Here is a 19,948-nt window from a genome sequence, read left to right on the forward strand (position 1 = left end):
GCAATCATTAGGTAATCAAGTGGTTATTTGCTGGGAGGGTTAGAGGGTCATGTTTTCATTTCTCCGGAGTATGACGGTTCACCCATTCTTACTGGAAAATTTCCTACATGAAATGTTATTTGAGTTTAAAACCATTTAGCAATCAATTTTGTAAAATCCCTGTGACTAGATGGGCCTTTTTAAGAGAAGCTGTTGGAGTTCTTGGTAAGGAAGGAAAGACTTTCTAAATAAGCAGTGAAACCTATTGCTTGCACAGTGGCCATGGGGCAGAGACAGCACTAGTCACCCTAACAGATGACATTCGCCGCCAGTTGGATTGAGGCGGGTCAGCATTATTGGTACTATTAGACCTGTCAGCAGTATTTGACAGTCGATCATGAGCTCTTAGCTCACCACCTCACCGACACCAGGATACGTCTGAAGCTCAATCCTGCAAGGAGGTCCTGTGGCTGGGTAGGAAGGGACCATGTGAGGAAGCACATGTGAGGAAGCACATCTGCCCACCCTGGATGGTGTGCAGCTCTTAGCAACTCACTCCACCAGGAACTTGGGTGTGATTCTGGATGCTTCCCATACAATGGAAGCCCAGGTCACAAAGGTAGTATGGCTGGGATTTTACCACCTCTGCCAAGCCAAGCTACTGGCCCCACAAGACCTAGCCACAGTGATCCATGCAACGGTCACCTCTAGACTGGACTTCTGCAACTCAATCTACACAGACCTACCCTTATCCTTGATCTGGAAACTACAACTGGTACAGAATGCTACGGCCAGAATGCTCACTAATACACCATGGAGATTTCACATCCAGCCTGTACTCCAACAACTCAGCTGACTCCCAATTGAATTCTGGATTAGGCTTAAGGTACCTACCTTCAAGCCCCCTGAAGAGATCAGGGACCTGCCCAAACTCCCATAATTCTGCAGGGCCTGCAAAAGGGAGCTCCTTCACCAGGCATTTGCATGAGACCGACCAACCAACAACATCCGCTGGTCCCCCATCTCAGACACCCCCTTCTATGACCGAAATAATCTGACCTACCCAAGGATTCAGTCAGAGTTCTTGTTTCTGTTGAAATATTGTTCTAGTTGATATATGTTGTTGTTGTTGTTAGGTGCGAAGTCGTGTCTGACCCATCGCAACCCCATGGACAATGATCCTTCAGGCCTTCCTGCCCTCTACCATTCCCCGGAGTCCATTTAAGCTCACACCGACTGCTTCAGTAACTCCATATAGCCACCTCATTCTCTGTCGTCCCCTTCTTCTTTTGCCCTCAATTGCTCCCAGCATTAGGCTCTTCTCCAGGGAATCCTTCCTTCTCATGAGGTTGCCAAAGTATTTGAGTTTCATCTTCAGGATGTGGCCTTTTAAGGAGCAGGCAGGGCTGATCTCCTCTAGGACTGACCGATTTGTTCGCCTTGCAGTTCAAGGGACTCGCAAGAGTCTTCTCCAGCACCAGAGTTCAAAAGTCTCAATTCTTTGACGCTCGGCCTTCCTTATGGTCCAACTTTCAGAGCCATACATTGCAACTGGGAAAACCATAGCATTGACTAGACGCCCTTTTGTTGGCAGGGTGATGTCTCTGCTTTTTAGGATGCTGTCTAGATTTGTTATGTTAGGATTATTATATTTGTTATTTATTTATTATATTTTTATTTATTATATTTATATACCGCCCTCCCCGAGGGCTCAGGGCGGTTTACAGAAAACAGGAAGAGATACAATTAACATATGGTAACAGGTACCAGAATAACAATATAATAATAATGATGTTATGATGTTCTATGTAATTACCCTATGACATTTTATGTAAATCACCCAAAGCCATATGGAAGTGCAGTATAAAAATCTAAATAAACAAACAAACAAGTAGTCGTGGAAATATCAAGGATGGCTATTCTGACAAACATCTGTGGTGAACAGCAAACATACAGTAAGAAAAGCCAGCAGTTTAGGAAATTGGGAAATTGTAAGGTAGGTAAATCATATAGGATGTCATGATCATGTTTCTTTGTCATGCTGCCCTTGAGCACATAAGCTTTTCCCCTACTTGGGTCTTCAGAAAAGTGACGCATGACAGATGTTGATCCTGAGGTAAATCTTTTCATGTGATTCAGTTTAACTTGTAACCTTTCACTGTTGTTAAACGTTATTCAGTTTAATTTTTAATGTGAACGTTACAAATAATTTCTCTAATTCATTTATGGGTTCACTGTGGATCAAATAAAGGAAGCATGAAAGGAAAATGCTGTTCCATGGACAGAATTGCTTCCCATTGGTGGGAAAGTTAGCTTGAATCCAATCTCATGTGTCTGCCACAAGGACTTCTCAACTTGTGAATTGGCCTGATGGACACCCCAATGAAGATCTGAATATAGGGTTTCCCCCATTTTAACTGCTATGCTATGCTTGTCAGATGTTTTGAGTATGAGTCTGATTCATGTGATATCCAGGATAATACAAGTCCCGATACTTTAAAATACAGGTCTAAGTTGTCTCTCTGTGCAACCGGGTGAGTCAGGAACTGCCCACAATGGTCAAGTGTAGCTGTGATTATCTTTGATTGATGATAAGAGTTAATTCTAGAAGAAGAAGAGGAGGAATTGGTTCTTATATGCCGCTTTTCTCTATCCGAAGGAGTCTCAAATCTGCTTACAGTCACCTTTCCTTTCCTCTCCCCACAAAAGACACCCTGTGAGATAGGTGGGGCTGAGAGAGCCCTGCTCTGTCAGAACAGCTTTCTGAGTGCTGTGGCAAGGCCAAGGTCACCCAGCTGGCTGCATGTGGGGGAGCGCGGAATCAAACCCAGTTTGCCAGATTAGAGGCCATCGCTCTTAAGTACTACACCAATTGAGTATCATTTATACGTTGAATCTTTTGTTTCTCAAGTTCAAGGCTCATGTTATATTGTCTGAACATTTGTGTTGATTAATCTTTGCTGTACAGCATGTTTTAAAATGTTTAAACACTGATTTTACATTTTTATTCCTGTGAGTGGTTGTGCAGCCAGGGCCCCAGTACACTGTTTTGCCCAGGGGTTATAATGCTGTTAATGCCGAAGAGGGATGAGGCTGAGGAGGACCAGAGGGACAAGGGAAGGCTAGGGGGGCCAGGGCTCTCAGAGAGCCAGCAGGAGATGGGAGGGACACTTACTGGAAGCAGGGAGGAACTTCAGAAGTTGACCCGGAAATTAGGCATGTTGGGAGCAATGCTCTCATTTGGGGGTAAAACTCTATAGCAGAATTAGCTTCTTCCATATAGTTTTGCCCTCAGACCAGAACACTGTCCCCACCCAACATAGACAGACAGACAGACAGACAGACAGACAGACAGACATAGATAGATAGATAGATAGATGATAGATAGATAGATAGATAGATAGATAGATAGATAGATAGATAGATAGATAGATAGATAGATAGATAGATAGATAGATAGATAGATAGATAGATAGATAGATAGATAGATAGATAGATAGATAGATAGATAGATAGATAGATAGATAGATAGATAGATAGATAGATAGATAGATAGATAAAGGGTCTCGTACCACTGGAGGATTGGCCCTGGCTGCAGAGTACTCAATTCTTGAGTTGGGACCTCTACTATCTCACCCAGTGTGATAATTTATGAGATACCCTTTATTTGATGTCCATTGTCCTCCTGGTAGCTCAGGGCAACACTAGCCCACTTAAGCCTCACAATAGCCCTGTGAGATAAGCAGAGAGAGTGACTGGCACAAAGTGTTGTGTATGTGGGCATTCGACTCCTACAAAACTATATAAATGAAGGATTGTAATCCAGCCAATCGTTTACTGAATTGGGATTCTGAAAATGGACCAGTCTGTGGGCTCCGTTAAGGGCCAATCAGGTTCCTTGGTGGCCATCTGAATTGTATGTAAGTTCCACGGGTTCTAGAGTTTGCCATTCGGTGTTTCTTGTTGGAGTTGGAGTTAATAAAGAACTGATGGTTTCCGAAGAGCTGTGTCTGTGTCTTCCTAACCAACAGACTTAATACAAAGTCTCCCAATTTGCTTCATGTATAATTGGAACCTGGGTCTCCCCACACCTACTCAAGTCCTTTAAACGCTAAGTGATGCATGCGCTCATTTTTGTAACCCCCCCCTGCCCCAATTATTTAGGATGAAGAGATTATACCGATCACTTACACTGAAAGGGATTACACATGTTATTCCCTTGCAAAACAAACATATGTAAAGACTGCATTGAATTTTCCTACATTATTGTATTAATGATTGAATGCTTAGTGACACTTAAAGAAGAATTACAGTATTTGCTGGCGTATAAGACTACTTTTTGCCCCTGAAAAACATGCCTCCAAGTGGGGGGGTCGTCCTATACGCCGGGTGCACTTCAGTTGGGATAGACATAGCTGCCCATAGTGGCACATAGTACTGTAAGAGTGGAAATGTTGGGGGGTCGTCTTATACGCCCAATCGTCTTATATGCCGGCAAATATAAGCTCCAATTAAAAATCTAAGTACAAAAACCTGTGTGAAAAAATTGGGTGAGATGTTTAATAAAACTGATTGAAAACCTTAGCCAAATTAAGGTTCCCTATTTGATAACTGGCATACAGATAAGGCCCCAGATTTCACCCTTTCAGCGGAGTAAAGAATGTAAAATGACTGCTATAGTCACTGGGCTAGAATAATTCTTGGCATACCCAGTAAACCTCGTGATTCTCACAGACTTTGCACTCCTAGTTTTGGCATCACATCTACCGTGGTGTTAAAGACTCAGTTCTTCAAAGTTCTTCAAAGTTCCATCAGCCAAGTCCTATCAAATGCAATGACAGATACAGAGAAGCTTCCAAGAAAGCAGACGATTAATCAAAGGTCTTAGACAAAAAGCATTCAGGATAAGTGCTAAGATTGTAATTGGCATTATCAAAAGCATTCATTTTCTCAGGAAAAGGGGTGGGGAGAGAATCCTATAATAATTTTCTCACTATGTCTGAACACTATGCATTTCCCCTATATCTCAGGTATACATTTTGGTAGTTATTCTAGTTAGGGCAAAAAGAGCTGAGTTCACATTTCAGTTTCAGCATGAATTTACTTGATAATAATATTTCTCAATTTTAGTTTCTCCAGTTTTTCTTACTGAGTCAGCCTGGAAATATATATGGCGAACTCCAAATATTCATTAAATAATGGAGTTCTCATTTAGAGCATTAGATATACAGATTTCTGCTATATCCAGTCCTAGAATTTCACCAGTTAAGGCTGCAATCCTAAGAACATTTTCCTGATAATAAGCTCCATTAAGAGCCTCTTGTGGCACAGAGTGGTAAAGCAGCAAACATGCTGTTTGAAGCTCTGCCCAATGAGGCTGGGAGTTTGATCCCAGCAGCTGGCTCAAGGTTGACTCAGCCTTCCATCCTTTCCGAGATCGGTAAAATGAGTACCCAGCTTGCTGGGGGGTAAACGGTAATGACTGGGGAAGGCACTGGCAAACCACCCCATATTGAGTCTGCCATGAAAACACTAGAGGGCATCACCCCAAGGGTCAGACATGACCCAGTGTTTGCACTAGAGGGCGTCACCCCAAGGGTCAGACATGACCCAGTGTTTGCACAGGGGATACCTTTAAGCCCCATTAGAAAAAAATTACTTCTGAGTAGACCTGCTTAGATTACTCTGTACGACCGTTTACACACTGGGAACCTCCACTGCCCCAGCTCCTGTGCAGGAGCACAAATCGGGGGCAGATGATTCACACCTGGCCATATGCTCCCCCATGTGGGTGCAGGAAGAGGTGCCACAACAAAAACTTCAGCCTGCAGCCCAGCACGAAACCTCCAGTGCATAAACAGTCTAAATGTCTGCCACATTTTTATAATCCACTTTTGCTTTCTTACCTGAATGTGCTGTTTGGTTTTTGTTTTTTTACATTATCCAAATTGTATAAGTTTGTTTAGTTATTTGTCAAAACACATTTGAATAAATCCAGTCAATGAGAAAGAGTTGGGGTTCAGTGGAAGAGCACTTCTCTGTCCTACAGAAAGGCCCAGGCCCGATCTCTACAATCTGCAGTTAATTCCCCAAACTGTGTGCTTGGAAAGATCTTAATCTACTGCCAGTAAAGGGCAGAAAATGCAGAGTTTGCTGTTTTTATGAGCTTGTGTGGCAATGTCATAAGGCAGCCAGTGTGGAAGGGACTGGAATGTTGGACTGAGAGATGCAGGTTCGTGTTGTGTTTGTGGTTCTGCTAGTGGGTCTGCTGAAGGCTGAGCTTGAGGTCCTAGGCAGGATCAAAGTGGGCAGTGTAATTGACCAATGCACTGCTAGATCCCTGGGGATACAATTAGTTTAAACTGAAACTGACCAATAGCACACACTGGCAGGAAGATCCATTATTCGAGATTGTATATAAATTGGGTTTTGACTAAAATTTACAGCTCCTCCCCCCAAAAAAGTTTTATTAAACAGATGTTTCTTATCCTCCAACTGATAAGATGCAAAGGAAGGCTATGCTCTTACACCTTCGTAAGGAGGTTTTCATTATGCAAAGCTGAGAAAGGCTATACCTGTCATGGGGGGGACCCTTTAAAGGTGAAAGAGCAGTCTTGCCTTCTGATAAAGGGTCAGGACATTTTTCTTCAGTCGGCTTAGCAAACCTAGGCACTGGTTTTAAGACACTGCTTCTAGACCAAACCCTGCTTCTTCTGATATCAGAAGCTTTAAATGTTTTATTCAGGTTCTAAGCTTCCATGTGCATCCTCAGACAATGCCACTTACAACCTAAATAACACTTTGATGGTCTGAAAGGTCCCATTGGAAACATCTGTTCTGCTACTTCAGACCAACATGGGTGCCTACTTGAATAAATTATTTGTATGTTGTCAGTTGATTTCTCTGTTGAGGCTTTAAGGCGAAAGCCAGCATTGAATTTTTTTTCTCAAATATAGGCATTTGTCCTTTTAAAAACCTCCCCACCTCCATTTTCTACATATTTCCCTCCGAATATGGTCACACCAGTAGAACCAGGTCTTGTTCCTCAGTTTACCATCTCCTGGCAGAAGGAGCATATATAAGGATTGATCGTAGTTCTTATTTTTTTCCCCCTATTACGATTAGAAGCCCTAAACAATAAACATTGTCCTTAGGGAATGCATGGAAAGAGACTGTTCTTTGTCTTACTGACCTTCTGGCTTCCCTTGTATTAGGGAGGGGGTGGATCTTCAGAATTCAACCAGCTTCCTTCCCACCATTCTCAAAGGATGCTGGATTTCATCTGGGCGAGAAAAAATGCTGCTAATATATATATAGTTATACACACTTCTCTAAGGACATTAGGGCTGTTTAGAGGTCTATATCTGGCCCTCTTTTCCTCTGAGAATCTCTCCATTTGTCTCCTCTCAGCCATGCAGTGGACCTTCCAGCATCTTCTTCCCTGAGAGGACATGGATGGAGCATAATGGCAGGGTCTCTGTTAATTACCTGCAGCATTCCACAAGTAAGGGTACATCTGTCCACCAATCTCCAATTCTGACATACTTATTTCCTTTACTATGTTTCCCCCTAAATTGAATCCAAGCAAATGGTAACTTTATAAACTAGGCTGGTTATCACCGTTTGATGCTGGAATCTGTTAAACACTTTCATTATGTTGTATGATAATTTACTTCTCACACTTTACCTATAAGTATGGACTGGTAACTCCATTTCATTGTATTTGCGGAAGTATGCCTATACACGAAAGCTTACACCCTTGTTGGTCTTCAAGGTGCCAGTGGACTCAATATTTGTTCTGCTACTTCAGACCAACACGGCTAACCCACTTGAATCTATCAACCGAGATAAGCAGGTTGGGTTTTCTTGGCAGGGGTACTGCATTCAGCATATTTTAAAAATACCTAGTTGCTGAACACATCTGCTATTCACAGGTTGCTACTGTTGTATGAGTAGTCTCTAGAGAGAGAATGGTTGCACTCTTCCTGTTACTACCTCTTGTAAACTTCCTTTTTATATAACTCTCGGCACATTGAACTTGAAACTATTGTCACAGCTTAGATAAGTGAAAGAGCAAAGCAACAAGCATCTTAAAGGAATAAAATAATTTTATTATGAAGAGAAACAGCTTTGTAAAGAGAGAGGAGAGTGAGATTCCCAACTAGCTGTTCTAACTGTTGTCTGCAGTCATTTTTTTGTTCAACTGCTGTTCTGGAGTCAAGCAGGGGGGAATTATGCTCAAAGGAGCAGGAAGTCCCCCACTGAGCCAATCAGAACACAAGAGGAGATAATTTGAAAAATATCAGGAAGTTCTTGATTTAGTGATGCTAAATACACATCTCCAAACCCCTGCAGGACATTCTTTATATTCTGCTCAATCATGCACAGCTCAGATCTTGCATATTCCAATAGAAACCCCACTTTGACATAGAAATCTATGGGGCAATCAAACAGGGTCAGCCTAACTTACCTTATGGGGTTGTTGTGAGGATGAAATGAAGAAGGGTGGAATACTGTAAGCCGTTTTGGATCCTTACCGGGGAGAAAAAACAGGGTATAAATGAAGTGCAATAACAAGCACAGCTATAGTTCTATAATCAGAAACCCATTCACCAGAAGGGATTAGTAGAAATGTATGATTACTACACTGAAGTCTTTAAACCAGGCTTTGTCAAACAGGGTTTTGTAAAACCCTGGTACTTCTAGATGGCCCTGGAAGGGTTTCCTGAATAGGTAGGAGTTAATTAATTATATAAATATTCTTTAAATTTATTAAACATTTATTGGGTGATAAGAAATATATGGTCATATTGACCTCCTGCCCCCCCCCCCCAATGGCCAGTGATGGGCCTGGAGTGGGTGGGAAGGGCTGGGGCCCTGAATGGGCATGTGCACAGCTATGTTTCCCGACCGTATTCTACACAATGATGTCACTTCTGGGGTTTCTCGAAGCCTGAAGAATGTTTCAGGGGTTTCTTGACAGTAAAAAAAGCAGCTTTCATGTATCATAAAAGCATGCTGTCTTAAAGACTTACCCTGCTTCGTGCCATATGGATGGCAGGCAGTGGTCATAAATAGAGGCTTCTTTTTATAAGTAATTTTGTTTTAACTGCTATTCTCAGTTAATTTTTGCCCCTGTTTGTGTGTATATTCAGAAAGAGTGAAAGGACACGCTGTCCTGGATAATAACAGCTATATTTACCTGTGTCCCAGGGGATCCAAAGTAAGATTTCTCTCATTGTCCTGCCAAATAGACATATCATGCCCCAGAGGGCATTGCCACCTTTTCCAAAAGAGATGTCCTGAATTCTGGGTTTGTTTTGTTTTCCTTCAGAGACATCATTGATTCTGAATATAACATTCCCTCAGGGGGCGGAGAAAGGGGTGGCAGCCGCTCAGCTAAACAGATGCAGCCTTCTTTGTTAGGAATGCTTTACCTTGGAGAGTGATTCCCCCCCCCCCCCCCCCGAACATGTCCTTTGCGTCATTTTGGCTCAGCATACTAGCCTGTAAATGGTACAAATGATGCACTGTTGTGTAATAGCTAAGAGAGTGTGCTCTATGAACTCCCTAGGTGAACCACTAATCCTCAACCTCAGCCAGTCCCTAACCAGCAAGGCTTGGCAATGCTGCTGCTGTTATATTGCCTTCATTACAAAAATATGTGTGTGTGGATTTACATTCGAGTTCAATAAATTCAAGTTCAATTTAGATTCAATAATCCATTCAATTGAATTACATTCAATAATAGGGATTATTCCTATCCAATGGCTTGAGCAGTGTCTATTGGATAGAGCAGCCCTTTTCAACCTTTTGACCGTGGAGGTACTGCTGAAATATTTGTCAGGCTTCAAGGGACCAGGAAGTTATGTCAGCTGCCATGACCCCCCAGAGGTGAGAGAAGCCTCAGGCAGCAAAGGTTTAAATAGCCAGGGACCCTCCTCTTTCTACCCCCTCCAGACCTACTTGGGCGGGGGGCAACCTGCCCAAATCAAGGTAGATTTTTTTTTTAACCCTGGGGAGGGGTCTCCCCAGCTGCCATTTTTAAACCCCTCCCACCATGTCATGGTACCATTGAGGGGCCTTCACAGTACTATGTGGTACCTGAGTACTGTGGTTGGGAAGCCATGGATCAAAGAATTAGAGGATGCTCTCAGAAGCCCAGGGTCAAGTTCCAACTCTCCCATGGAAGTTCACTTGGTGATATTGGACTGGCAACACACTTTCAGCCTAACCTGCCTCAGGGGATTGTTGTAAACATACAAGAGTATGTGTGTGTGGTGGTGGTGGGGAGAACAATATGGGCCACTTTGGGTCCCTACTGAGAGCCAGCTTGGTGTAATGGTTAAGAGCAGCAACCTCTCATCTGGAGAACTGGGTTTGATTCCCCACTCCTCCACATGTAGCCAGCTGGGTGACCATGGGCCTGTCACAGTTCTCTCAGAGCTCTTCAGCCCTGCCTACCTCACATGACGTATGTTATGGAGACAGGAAAGGTAAGCAATGCTTTGAAACTTCTTCTGGCAATAAAAAGCAGGGTACTAAATCAGCTCCTCTATTGGAGAGAAGTTAAACAAAGTAAATAAATAAATAAATACATAAATCATTTGAATTCATTCTGTACCACAGCCACAAATGGTGCGGTTACAACATTTTATGGGTCCTGTTCTTCCCCTTTTAAATAGCAACCCTAACTTGTGAAAATGCTGAACCTTTTGTTTGTCCCTGTTGGCATGGAATAAAGCACCTGTTTTCAGGTAGGGAGCAAAGATGGGGAAAGTAAGGGAAAGTGTAGCCAGATCTGAGGAGGGGGCAGGGGCTGTAGTATTTATTCTCCCCCTTGAGTCATTATAGGTTCCTGCTTATATAATATTAATAAACAATGCTAGAAAATGCACAAATGCTCTCCCACTGGTTGTGACCAATATGGCTCAAAGCATCACTGGATGGGCAACAGGGAAGGAGATTGTAAGGGGTTACTTGCAGCCTGACAGACAAAAAACGATTTGTTAGAAAGCAGCAGCATTGGCCTTTCTGGATTCTTTTTAGAAAGGGATAAACTGATTAGTTCAGACAGAAAACGAGAAAGGGCTTAGGGAGAGTATTCCAACTTACATAAGGGAGTAACAGGATTTTTATTTTAATGTTGCTGTATAGAATGTCTGAGAGCATTGGGGGGGTGTTAAAATCTGAAGTACATCAAAGGGCTTTACCACACTGAGCAAGATTTACTCAAAAGGATTATAATACTACGACTGAAGGCTTCCCAGCCTAAACATTGGCGGTCTGCATTGTCTGATCTCTCAGGACAATAAGAATTTCTACGGAGAGAATAAGCACCATCCGTAATCCTTCTAAGTTGGCTGCACCATTTGAAGAATTGTTTGAAGTTCTAATGGAGAAATATTTTTAGATCGGATGGCGTGTCTTTGACTCATCTGTGTACAGAAATTGCTGCAGGGCAAGTGGGAGACTAGGCAGGGACTGAGGAGATAGAGCTCCCCAACAACTACATTAAAAAAAAGATGAACTTAAGTTGCCAACCTCCAGGCGGTTGTGATTTATCATTTCTTACTTGATAGTTATGTCACTGAGGAAGTTTATGAAAATGTGTTATTATCCGGACCACATTTTGACATAATGCATATTTGGATTAAAGTTGTGGCTACTCTTCTACACTTTGTAGCTGGCTTAATCAGTTTCTTCAACCTCCAGGGGGTGGCTGGAGATGTCCAGCTCTTATGACTGATCTCCAACAAGGATCAATTCACCTAGAGGAAATGGCTGCTTTGATAGAATGTGATGAGATCACAACATTCCTTACAATCACATCATTCCTTGCAATCCCCACTTCTTTTTATTTCATTAGGGACCATGGGACTGTTATGTGATGTATGTTGTGCTATTTAGAATCTAACTCTCTGTTCTCAGGACAGAATAACAAACTCAGCATGGCTTGTCACTTGTCGGGTTGCCTCCATGCTTGGGTGGAGATGGATGGGGCTAACAAGTTGCTTACTTCTTTTCACAACTCGTAAACTGTCTGCCATTAATCACTAACTGTACACTTTTATTGCCCCCAATGTTTTTGTGAATGACAACTGAACCCAAACGACTGATTTGTTTTTCTAGCCAAGAATTACCATACTGCATATTTGGACTTATGTTGCTGTCTACTGATTTGGTACTGATTTACTTTCTCCTTATAGCTGTACACTTCTGATCCCTGTTCCATTATCTGAGGAAGTGTGCCTGCACTCGAGAGCTCACGCCTTGAATAAATCTTTGCTGGTCTTAAAGGTGCCATTAGACTCAAATTTTGTTGTGCTCCTTCAGACGAACACGGCTATCCACTTGACTCTTGCTTTTATAATGCTGTACCCATCCCTCGCCGTTGCGTGCAGTCCGTGATAACAGCCCGATTCTATGTATGCATGCAGACATATATACATGCATGCATGCACGCACTCGAAAGCTCACGCCTTGAATAAATCTTTGTTGGTCTTTGGACTCTATTTTTGTTGTACTGCAGACTTGCCCGATTGACTTTGGGGTCGCGTTCAGACCGACCCACATTCAGGCGGTTTGGGGGGAAAGATGACGCCACAGAATGACACCCCCCCCGGGGGGCATTTTGCGCGGGGCACAATTCGTTGAAACCGGCCTACAGCACGGCTCGGGGCTGAGAGCGAGGTGCCGCACGAATGCCACGGCTTGCGCCTTCCCCTGCCCTTGTCCCCCGACCTGCGAGACCGCCGCTTTCCCCGGCCGACCACCGCCTCCCCTTCTCATTGGCCAGGCGGGGCGGGCGGGCCCTTTGGGCGAAGCGAGGCGAGAGGAGGGGCGAGGCGAGGGGCAGGTTGCCCACGTGGTGGGCCTGGGGGGCTGGACTCCGGGGTATCTGCGCGGGGCTCTGCCGGGCTCTTGCCTCTGCCTACCGGGGCTTGCTGCCGTGCGCGCCTGGGCTAGCCAAGCCCGCCAGCCAGCCAAGCGCGGGGTCCCCTCCCGGCAGCCCATCGCCCCCAAGCAACACCGCCCGCAGCTCGTCACAAGTCCTCCTCCTCCTCCTCCACCACCACAACTCGCACGCTCCGGCTCCCGTGAGTGCAAGTCTCCTCCCTGCCTGCCTCCCTCTTGTCCGATTCCACCCCCTGGCGTGGGCGGCGGGCCCAAAACGGGCGGGATGCTGCTGCTGCTGCCCAGAAGGAAGGACCCTCCCCGCTTAAAGGGCTGCTCCCCGTCAGGGTGTGTGTGTGTGTGTGTGTGTGGAAACGGGGAGAGCGGGCTTTGCGCTGCCGAAGCACGTGGGAACGGGTTACAGGCGCCAGTAGCCGAGCACAGGGCTTTTGCAAGGGGAGATCTGCGTCCTCCACCCCCCTCCCCAACGCCATTTAAGGGATTCCCGGGAGGGACGGAGAGTGGCTAGGAGGCAAGGGGGGCAGGCTTCTTTGAAAGAGCCCCTTGGATGTTTGGGGGAGCCTGGGGGCGGGGGTGCCCTTGCCCGGTGCTGGCGGCGCTGCTGCCTTCTCACTCGCGGCGAGCTTGTTTCTGCTTCATGATCAGTCGCTTGCAGAGCAGGATCGAGTTTAACAAGGGCACTGCCTCCCCATGCCAAGGAGAAGTTGCCCTCCTTTGCTTGCCCCGGAGCTGGTAAAAAGAGAGAGAGAGAGAGAGAGGTCAATGCTGCTAGAAAGGACGGGGTGTGGGTGGGTGTGATGTGGCGATTGCCTTGCCACGTCCTTTGGCAAACATTGGATTTGAGGTGGTTGAGAGGTTGGTCAGCTGGTTTGATGAAGCCTCTGCTCCGGAGTACAGTTGGAGGAATCCTGTGGAAATTGACCATGGATTTCCTCTTGCGGGAGCCTTAGGAGGGAGATGCGCTCCTTATATTGACAAACTGAAAACTTCTTGTTGACTTTGCAGTCTCTGATCGTAGGTACAGATGTGGCAAAGGGCAGCTCGGGGGCAGTTCTGGGTTGAGCTGGTTCAAGCTGGTAACAACATATATTTATAGTTATAGCTCATGACAGTGTGTGTGCCTTTCATTGCAAGAGCTCTGTTAGGAATTCATTGACGTCCAGGCTGCAGAAGAAACCCCTGTGGGTCTTCATGCAACGTGCCAGGCTGTCTCATACACCTGAATGTTCTGCTTCAGCTGGAAAACATCTCTGCGAGAAAAGAGAAATGACTTTCATGCCAAGATTACAGCAGAGCAAGTTCAGACTTAGCAAGGAGCAAACCTGCTGTGTCTCTCGACTTTTTTTGCACACGTTTTACCAGGCTATATCTATTTAAATATAATTGTGTACACAGAGAATGGAAATTGGATGACATGATCAAAACCTGTTGTACTAATAGCAGCTGGAGAAATTTGTTACAGCAGAATTTCCTGTCCCCTTTGGGGGGGGGGCAGGGGTGTAGGCACTGTGAATTCTAAAGCACAATTATGCTTTTCCCCTTTTTGAGTGAAGCTTCTATTTTGAAATCTCATTTAGGAATGTCAGTCAGTGGTGTACAATTGTGTTTGCTGTTATGAATCATTGCTTCATTTGGGGACAGCAGCCCCTGCCTACGTGTCTCCAGGGTCTCCTTCATGTACATTGGGCCTGGGAAAGAAGCAAGAACCCTCACTGGTGCTTTCGAAGTTAATAAAAGAAAAGAAACAAGCCACCATGTAAGTCAGCTTGGTGTAGTGGGTAAGAGAGGTACTCTCTGCTCTGGAGATCAGGGTTTGATTCCCCACTCCCCCACATGCAGCCAGCTGGGTGACCTTGGGCTCGCCACAGCACTGATGAAGCTGTTCTGACCAAGCAGTGATATCAGGGCTCTCTCAGCCTCACCCACCTCACAGGGTGTCTGTTGTGGGGAGAGAAGGGAAGGTGATTGTAAGCCACTTTGAGACTCCTTTGGGTACTAAAAAGCAGGGTACAAAAACCAACTCTTCTTCACGTTCATCTCAGAAGAGTACTATAGTGATCTTCTCTGGCCCTTCCAAAGCTCTGTATGATATCGTTGGGTTTTGGCAACCACAAACTATGTCTGATCATAAATGCCACCCAAAACTTGTCAGCCACTGACTTCAACCAGTCTCTCAAGTGGACATGATTTGGTGTAATTGTCTAAATAATAAAAAACGAAAACCAGTCAATCCCACAGGAATGTGAACAAAGAAAAGGAATGATGAATTGCTGTACAATAAAGGTTTTTTTAAATCCAGAAACAGTCTTTCGTGTATATATAAACTCAGGGCAAAACAGCTCAGTCAGAACGAGGTTCACTCTCGTTTTCACAGACAATAGCTTTCAGCAGTAGCTTAGTTCCTCATACATTGCAATACATGTCAATTTCATGTATTTTTTTGCAGATAACTGTATTCCTTCAAATATCACTTTGGCAATAAGCTCAGTTTTAAAGTGGAGAATCCCATGCATTCTGTCAAGTCTTTAGAATAGGAAGATTCTCCACACACAGGCTTCTCCTCTTTAAAACTGAGCCTATTGCCAAAGTGATATATGAAGGAATACAATTAGCTGCGAAAAATACATAAAATTGATATATATTGCAGTGTATGAGGAACAAAGCTACTGCCGAAAGCTTATATCTGTTAAAATGAGAGTGAACTCCAGACCTCGTTCTGACTTTCTTTTTGCACTGACTTTATATAGACACAAAAGACTGTTTCTGGATTTTAAAAAACCTTTACTGAACAGCAGTTTGCCGTTCCTTTTCTTCATTTGCATCGTCCAAATAGTAGCGAGACATATGAAACTGAAGCAGAAATGAAATATTTGACCGAAAGAGCTAACATTCATAAGATGATCTGGGTCAGTTTGTGATTCTGGTATGATGGAGCATGGTAAAGGTAAAAGCAAAGGTATCCCCTGTGCAAGCACTGGGTCATGTCTGACCCTTGGGGTGACACCCTCCAGTGTTTTCATGGCAGACTCAATACGGGGTGGTTTGCCAGTGCCTTCCCCAGTCATTGCCATTTACCCCCCAGTAAGCTGGGTACTCATTTTACCGACCTCGGAAGGATGGAAGGCTGAGTCAACCTTGAGCCGGTTGCTGGGATCAAACTCCCAGCCTCATGGGCAGAGCTTTCAGACTGCATGTCTGCTGCCTTACCACTCTGCGCCACAAGAGGCTCTTCTGCACCACAAGAGGAGCATGGTAGGTTGCTGCTAAAAATGGCAGCCCCAGATCCTCCTTTTTTAATCCATGAGGTAAGTTCAGGGGGGTAGCCATGTTGGTCTGAAGCAGCAGAACAAAGTTTGAGTCCAGTGGCACCTTCAAGGCCAACAAAGTTTTATGCACATGAAAGTTTATATCTTGAATAGAACTGTACATGATGCAGTAATACATATTATTTGTTATTTATTTATTTATTTTCAGATTTCTATACTGCCGCTCTCCATTCCAGCTCACGGCGGTTCACAATAAAACAATAAAACCCAATAAAACAATAACACCCCTTAAAAACGTTAAACATTAAACATTTAAAGATAGTTTTAACCCCTGCCCTCTGTCCAACTTGTGGTCAAGAGCTCTTTCTCATTGGGAGCAAGAGTCCTGATTTAACCAGTGCTAAAGGATCTGCCAGTGGTAACTCCAGGACGCATCATGGCCTCAACCATACACCTGGCGGAAGAACTCCACTTTACAGGTCCTGTGGGAAGCTGACAAATCCGACAGGGCCCATAGCTCTTCAGGGAGCTCATTCTACCAGGTTGGGGGCAGAGCCGAAAAAGCCCTGGCTTTGTTTGAGGCCAGGCGAATGTCCCGGGGTCCCAAGACAGCCAGCAAATTCATACCCGCAGAGGGAAGTATATTTATTAGGCGCCCCTCCCTGACATCATGTTGCTTTGTGGTGTTCCATATTGTGAGCCGAGTGTACACAATGAGAGACATACACAAGGAGGTGTTGCTTGTTTCTATTACTGCAAGTTAAAAGATGAAAAGAGGGCTGACCTAATGTAGTGCTTAAAGGAACTAGGATGACCAGGTTCATATCCCCTGTTGAACCATGGAAGCCTTAGTCCCTGTCACAGTCTCTCAGCCTAACCTACCCCCACAAATAGTTCTTGCAAGGATTAAGTGGAGGATGGGAGAATGACATGAACAGCCACTTAGAGTCTCTGATTAAGGAGAAAGTGGGATATAAATTCCGTATGAGGTTACCATCGTTTTCTGCTTCTGGTTCCTCTCCACCGTAATGCATACTGAATGACTCTGAATTGGTCCAGAGTGAGTGAGATTGTGGCTAGTAATAAGGGCCTAAGGCACTACTTCTATGTGCTTGTGATAGTGCCTTGCTTGTGGCAAATTAATAGAATATGTACCTTTTCATGTTACTGCATGCCTCATTGATGGATGCTTTTTAACATCCCAGCTTTCACACTTTGCTTGTGACAAACATGCTGAATGTCCCCCCCCCCTCCCACAAGTCAGTGTTCCATCTGTTCACATTCACATTGTGGATTGGTTTCTGCTCCCCACTCCATTGCCCCACACATACATGAGCTGAAGTATTGCAGGGCTTCAGTAGCTTCAAGGGACCCAAGAAATCCTCTTACTAGTCCCCTCCCATCACACCAAACCAGAGAGTTGTATCTAATGTATGCATCTGACTTCTTATTGGTTGTATCTTTTTCCTTCATTTGATCCCCCTCTCAACATTTTGAGGTCATTGACTTGCATCAGGTCCACAGCTCACAAAAACGTGTTTTCTTTGACTGCGTGTTCTTTTGCTAGCTATATGCACTGCAAAATATATTTTAAAATGGCACCTAGGAATGTTCTAGGACTAGCTTTTGAGTGTGAATAAAGAAATGATAAGGAAGACCATGGTCAGTTGCTAATGTCCAGCCTCCAGGTGCAGAAATATTTTTCTGCACAAGCACCGCCTCCAGTGCTGAAGCCTTGAAACGCTGGCATGCAGATTTCTCAAAAAGCAGCTCACTGCCCAAACCTGCCCTTTCTGGGAGGATTTGGTGGCAATCCACGAGGTGAAAAAAAAAATTCAGATTCCAGGGAAGAGGCTGTCTTCATTCCACAGTGGAAAAAAAAATTACAGGAAAAACTAGTTTCGGAAAGGAGGGGGAGTGTGAGAAAAAAACGAGTACAGTATGGGGATATTGACAAAGTTGTCTGAATGCAAAAAATAAAACAAAGGGGTAACATGGGATAATAGAAATAGAATATTAGGGCAAATGGGAAATCACCAAAGTCCTTGCTGTGTTAACTTCCTCCTTTCCAAACTCTGAGTGTGGTACCATAATGACTCCTTCCATTTAACAGGAGAGAAACTGTTCTGTCACTATTCAGTGCTATGGATAAAGCTGAAATAAAGCAAACAGTGTGGGCACTTTTAATATGGCACAGTGTGTATTTTCTCAACTCATAAGGCAGCTTAGTAACCCCCTATTGAGGCCCCTCTTGCAAATGTTTGCACATTTTGGTCATTTGACAAGAAATTTGAGCAAAACTGACTAGCGGTGCTAACTTGGCTGTATGTCAACAAACCAAGCAGCTGGTCCTGCTGACTTGAACAGCTCCCATTAAGTGCAAATCAACACTTCACTAGCAGTGTCCATATCAGAATTTTGTTGAGCATTAAGTATTGATGCAAAAAAATCAGTTTTCAAATGAAAGGATATTTACCCATGTTATGCAACTCCCCCCCCCCCAATTTAGTGAATATATTCCAATTTATAAAGAGTGAGGTTGAATCTTGAAAAAACTCTAAGCCTCTTTGAGACTCCCTCAAAAAATGCCATTGAGAAACTGCTGAAATATTTCTCAGGCTCTTAGAAACCCCAGAAGTGATGTGATCATGGAGAATATAGTAGGGAAGCATAGCTGTGTACATGCCCACCTAAGTGGAAAGAAGAGGGCAGGTCGACATATCCGTATATGGTCACATCACCCAATAAATTTTTAAAATATATTAAAAATTAATAAACTCCCACCCATTTGGGAAACGTTTCTAGGTGTCAAGAAACCCCAGGCTTCCACAAAACTTTGCTTGAAAAAGCCTGTGTTAAATGGAGATTGCCAAGCACAGTGCGATGCTCTTCGGCAAAGTAAAATACTAAGGAGGAAACGTAAATATACAGTAGTAACACATAAAAGGTATTGGGTCTTATCAGAAATATAATTACATGAAGTTGCATTGTTTGTGATGTGTCTTTGGAATGCTGGTTTCTGTTCTGACTAGTAAATAAGCCCGCTGCAGTCAAAATGCAGCGGGCGCTAGCAGGGCACACCATGAGGGCGGCGGGGCTGTGCGGCCCTGCTCGGCAACGGCAGGGTTGTCCGGTGGGCCTGGTGCCTACCTCGTCACAGGAGCTGGGTGGCTGTTGGTCCATGGGGCAGGGCACAGCTGGTGGCGGCGGTCCCGAAGCTTCCATTGGCGGCGGCTTCTGGCTGGCTGCGTCAGGGCGGGGTCCTGAAGCTTGAAGTGGCGGCGGCTTCTGGCTGGCTGCGGCGGGGGGGCGATGTGCTTGCGGTAGCGGTAGCGGCAGGCCGGTGGCCTGATGCATCGGAGGCGCTTTGCGCCTCCCGACGCATCAGGCCGGCGGCAAAGGAGCAACTGCGAGGCGCGCTGCGCGTGCCTCGCAGTTGCTCGGGGCTGAAAATCGGAGGGACCAATCGGCAGGCGCCTGCCGATTGGTCCCTCTGATTGTCTGTCCGGAGGAAGGGTCCAATCCGGACCCTTCCTCATCCCGGACACATCCCGCCCCTAAAGCCCTTACTGTTTTATTTAGTCCGCGGCGCCCTCGGTGCTGCGGGCGGTGTTAAGATTTTTGTATTTGTAGTTTGTGTGTGTGTGTGTGTGGGGGGGGGATAAGGTAAAGGTTAATAACCGCTGCTTTTAGACTGTGTAAGTCCAACATACAATTAGTGCAGGGGACACCCTATTGGAACACTATCACTTCTAGATGTTAAGCTAGCAGTGAAATGAAATGCC

The 19,948-nt window shown here is 44.8% G+C and overlaps 2 protein-coding genes across 2 annotated transcripts in view; one reads left to right on the top strand and one right to left on the bottom strand.

Moving 5' to 3' along the window:
- The window catches only part of MTMR7 (myotubularin related protein 7), a 57,131-nt gene extending 47,789 nt beyond the window's left edge, over positions 1-9,342 (bottom strand). The window contains exons 1-3 of the mRNA XM_077302089.1: positions 9,182-9,342; positions 8,450-8,511; positions 7,172-7,261 (exon numbers count right to left, since the gene is read on the bottom strand). The gene's annotated coding sequence lies outside the window, so the exon portion shown is untranslated. The remainder of the gene's footprint in view (positions 1-7,171; positions 7,262-8,449; positions 8,512-9,181) is intronic.
- Positions 9,343-12,850: 3,508 nt separating this feature from the next.
- SLC7A2 (solute carrier family 7 member 2) overlaps positions 12,851-19,948 on the top strand; it is a 49,273-nt gene continuing 42,175 nt past the window's right edge. Inside the window, exon 1 of the mRNA XM_077302104.1 lies at positions 12,851-13,079. The gene's annotated coding sequence lies outside the window, so the exon portion shown is untranslated. The remainder of the gene's footprint in view (positions 13,080-19,948) is intronic.

The sequence above is a fragment of the Paroedura picta genome, chromosome 10, assembly GCF_049243985.1.
Source record: "Paroedura picta isolate Pp20150507F chromosome 10, Ppicta_v3.0, whole genome shotgun sequence".
Classification (NCBI taxonomy): Eukaryota; Metazoa; Chordata; class Lepidosauria; order Squamata; family Gekkonidae; genus Paroedura; species Paroedura picta.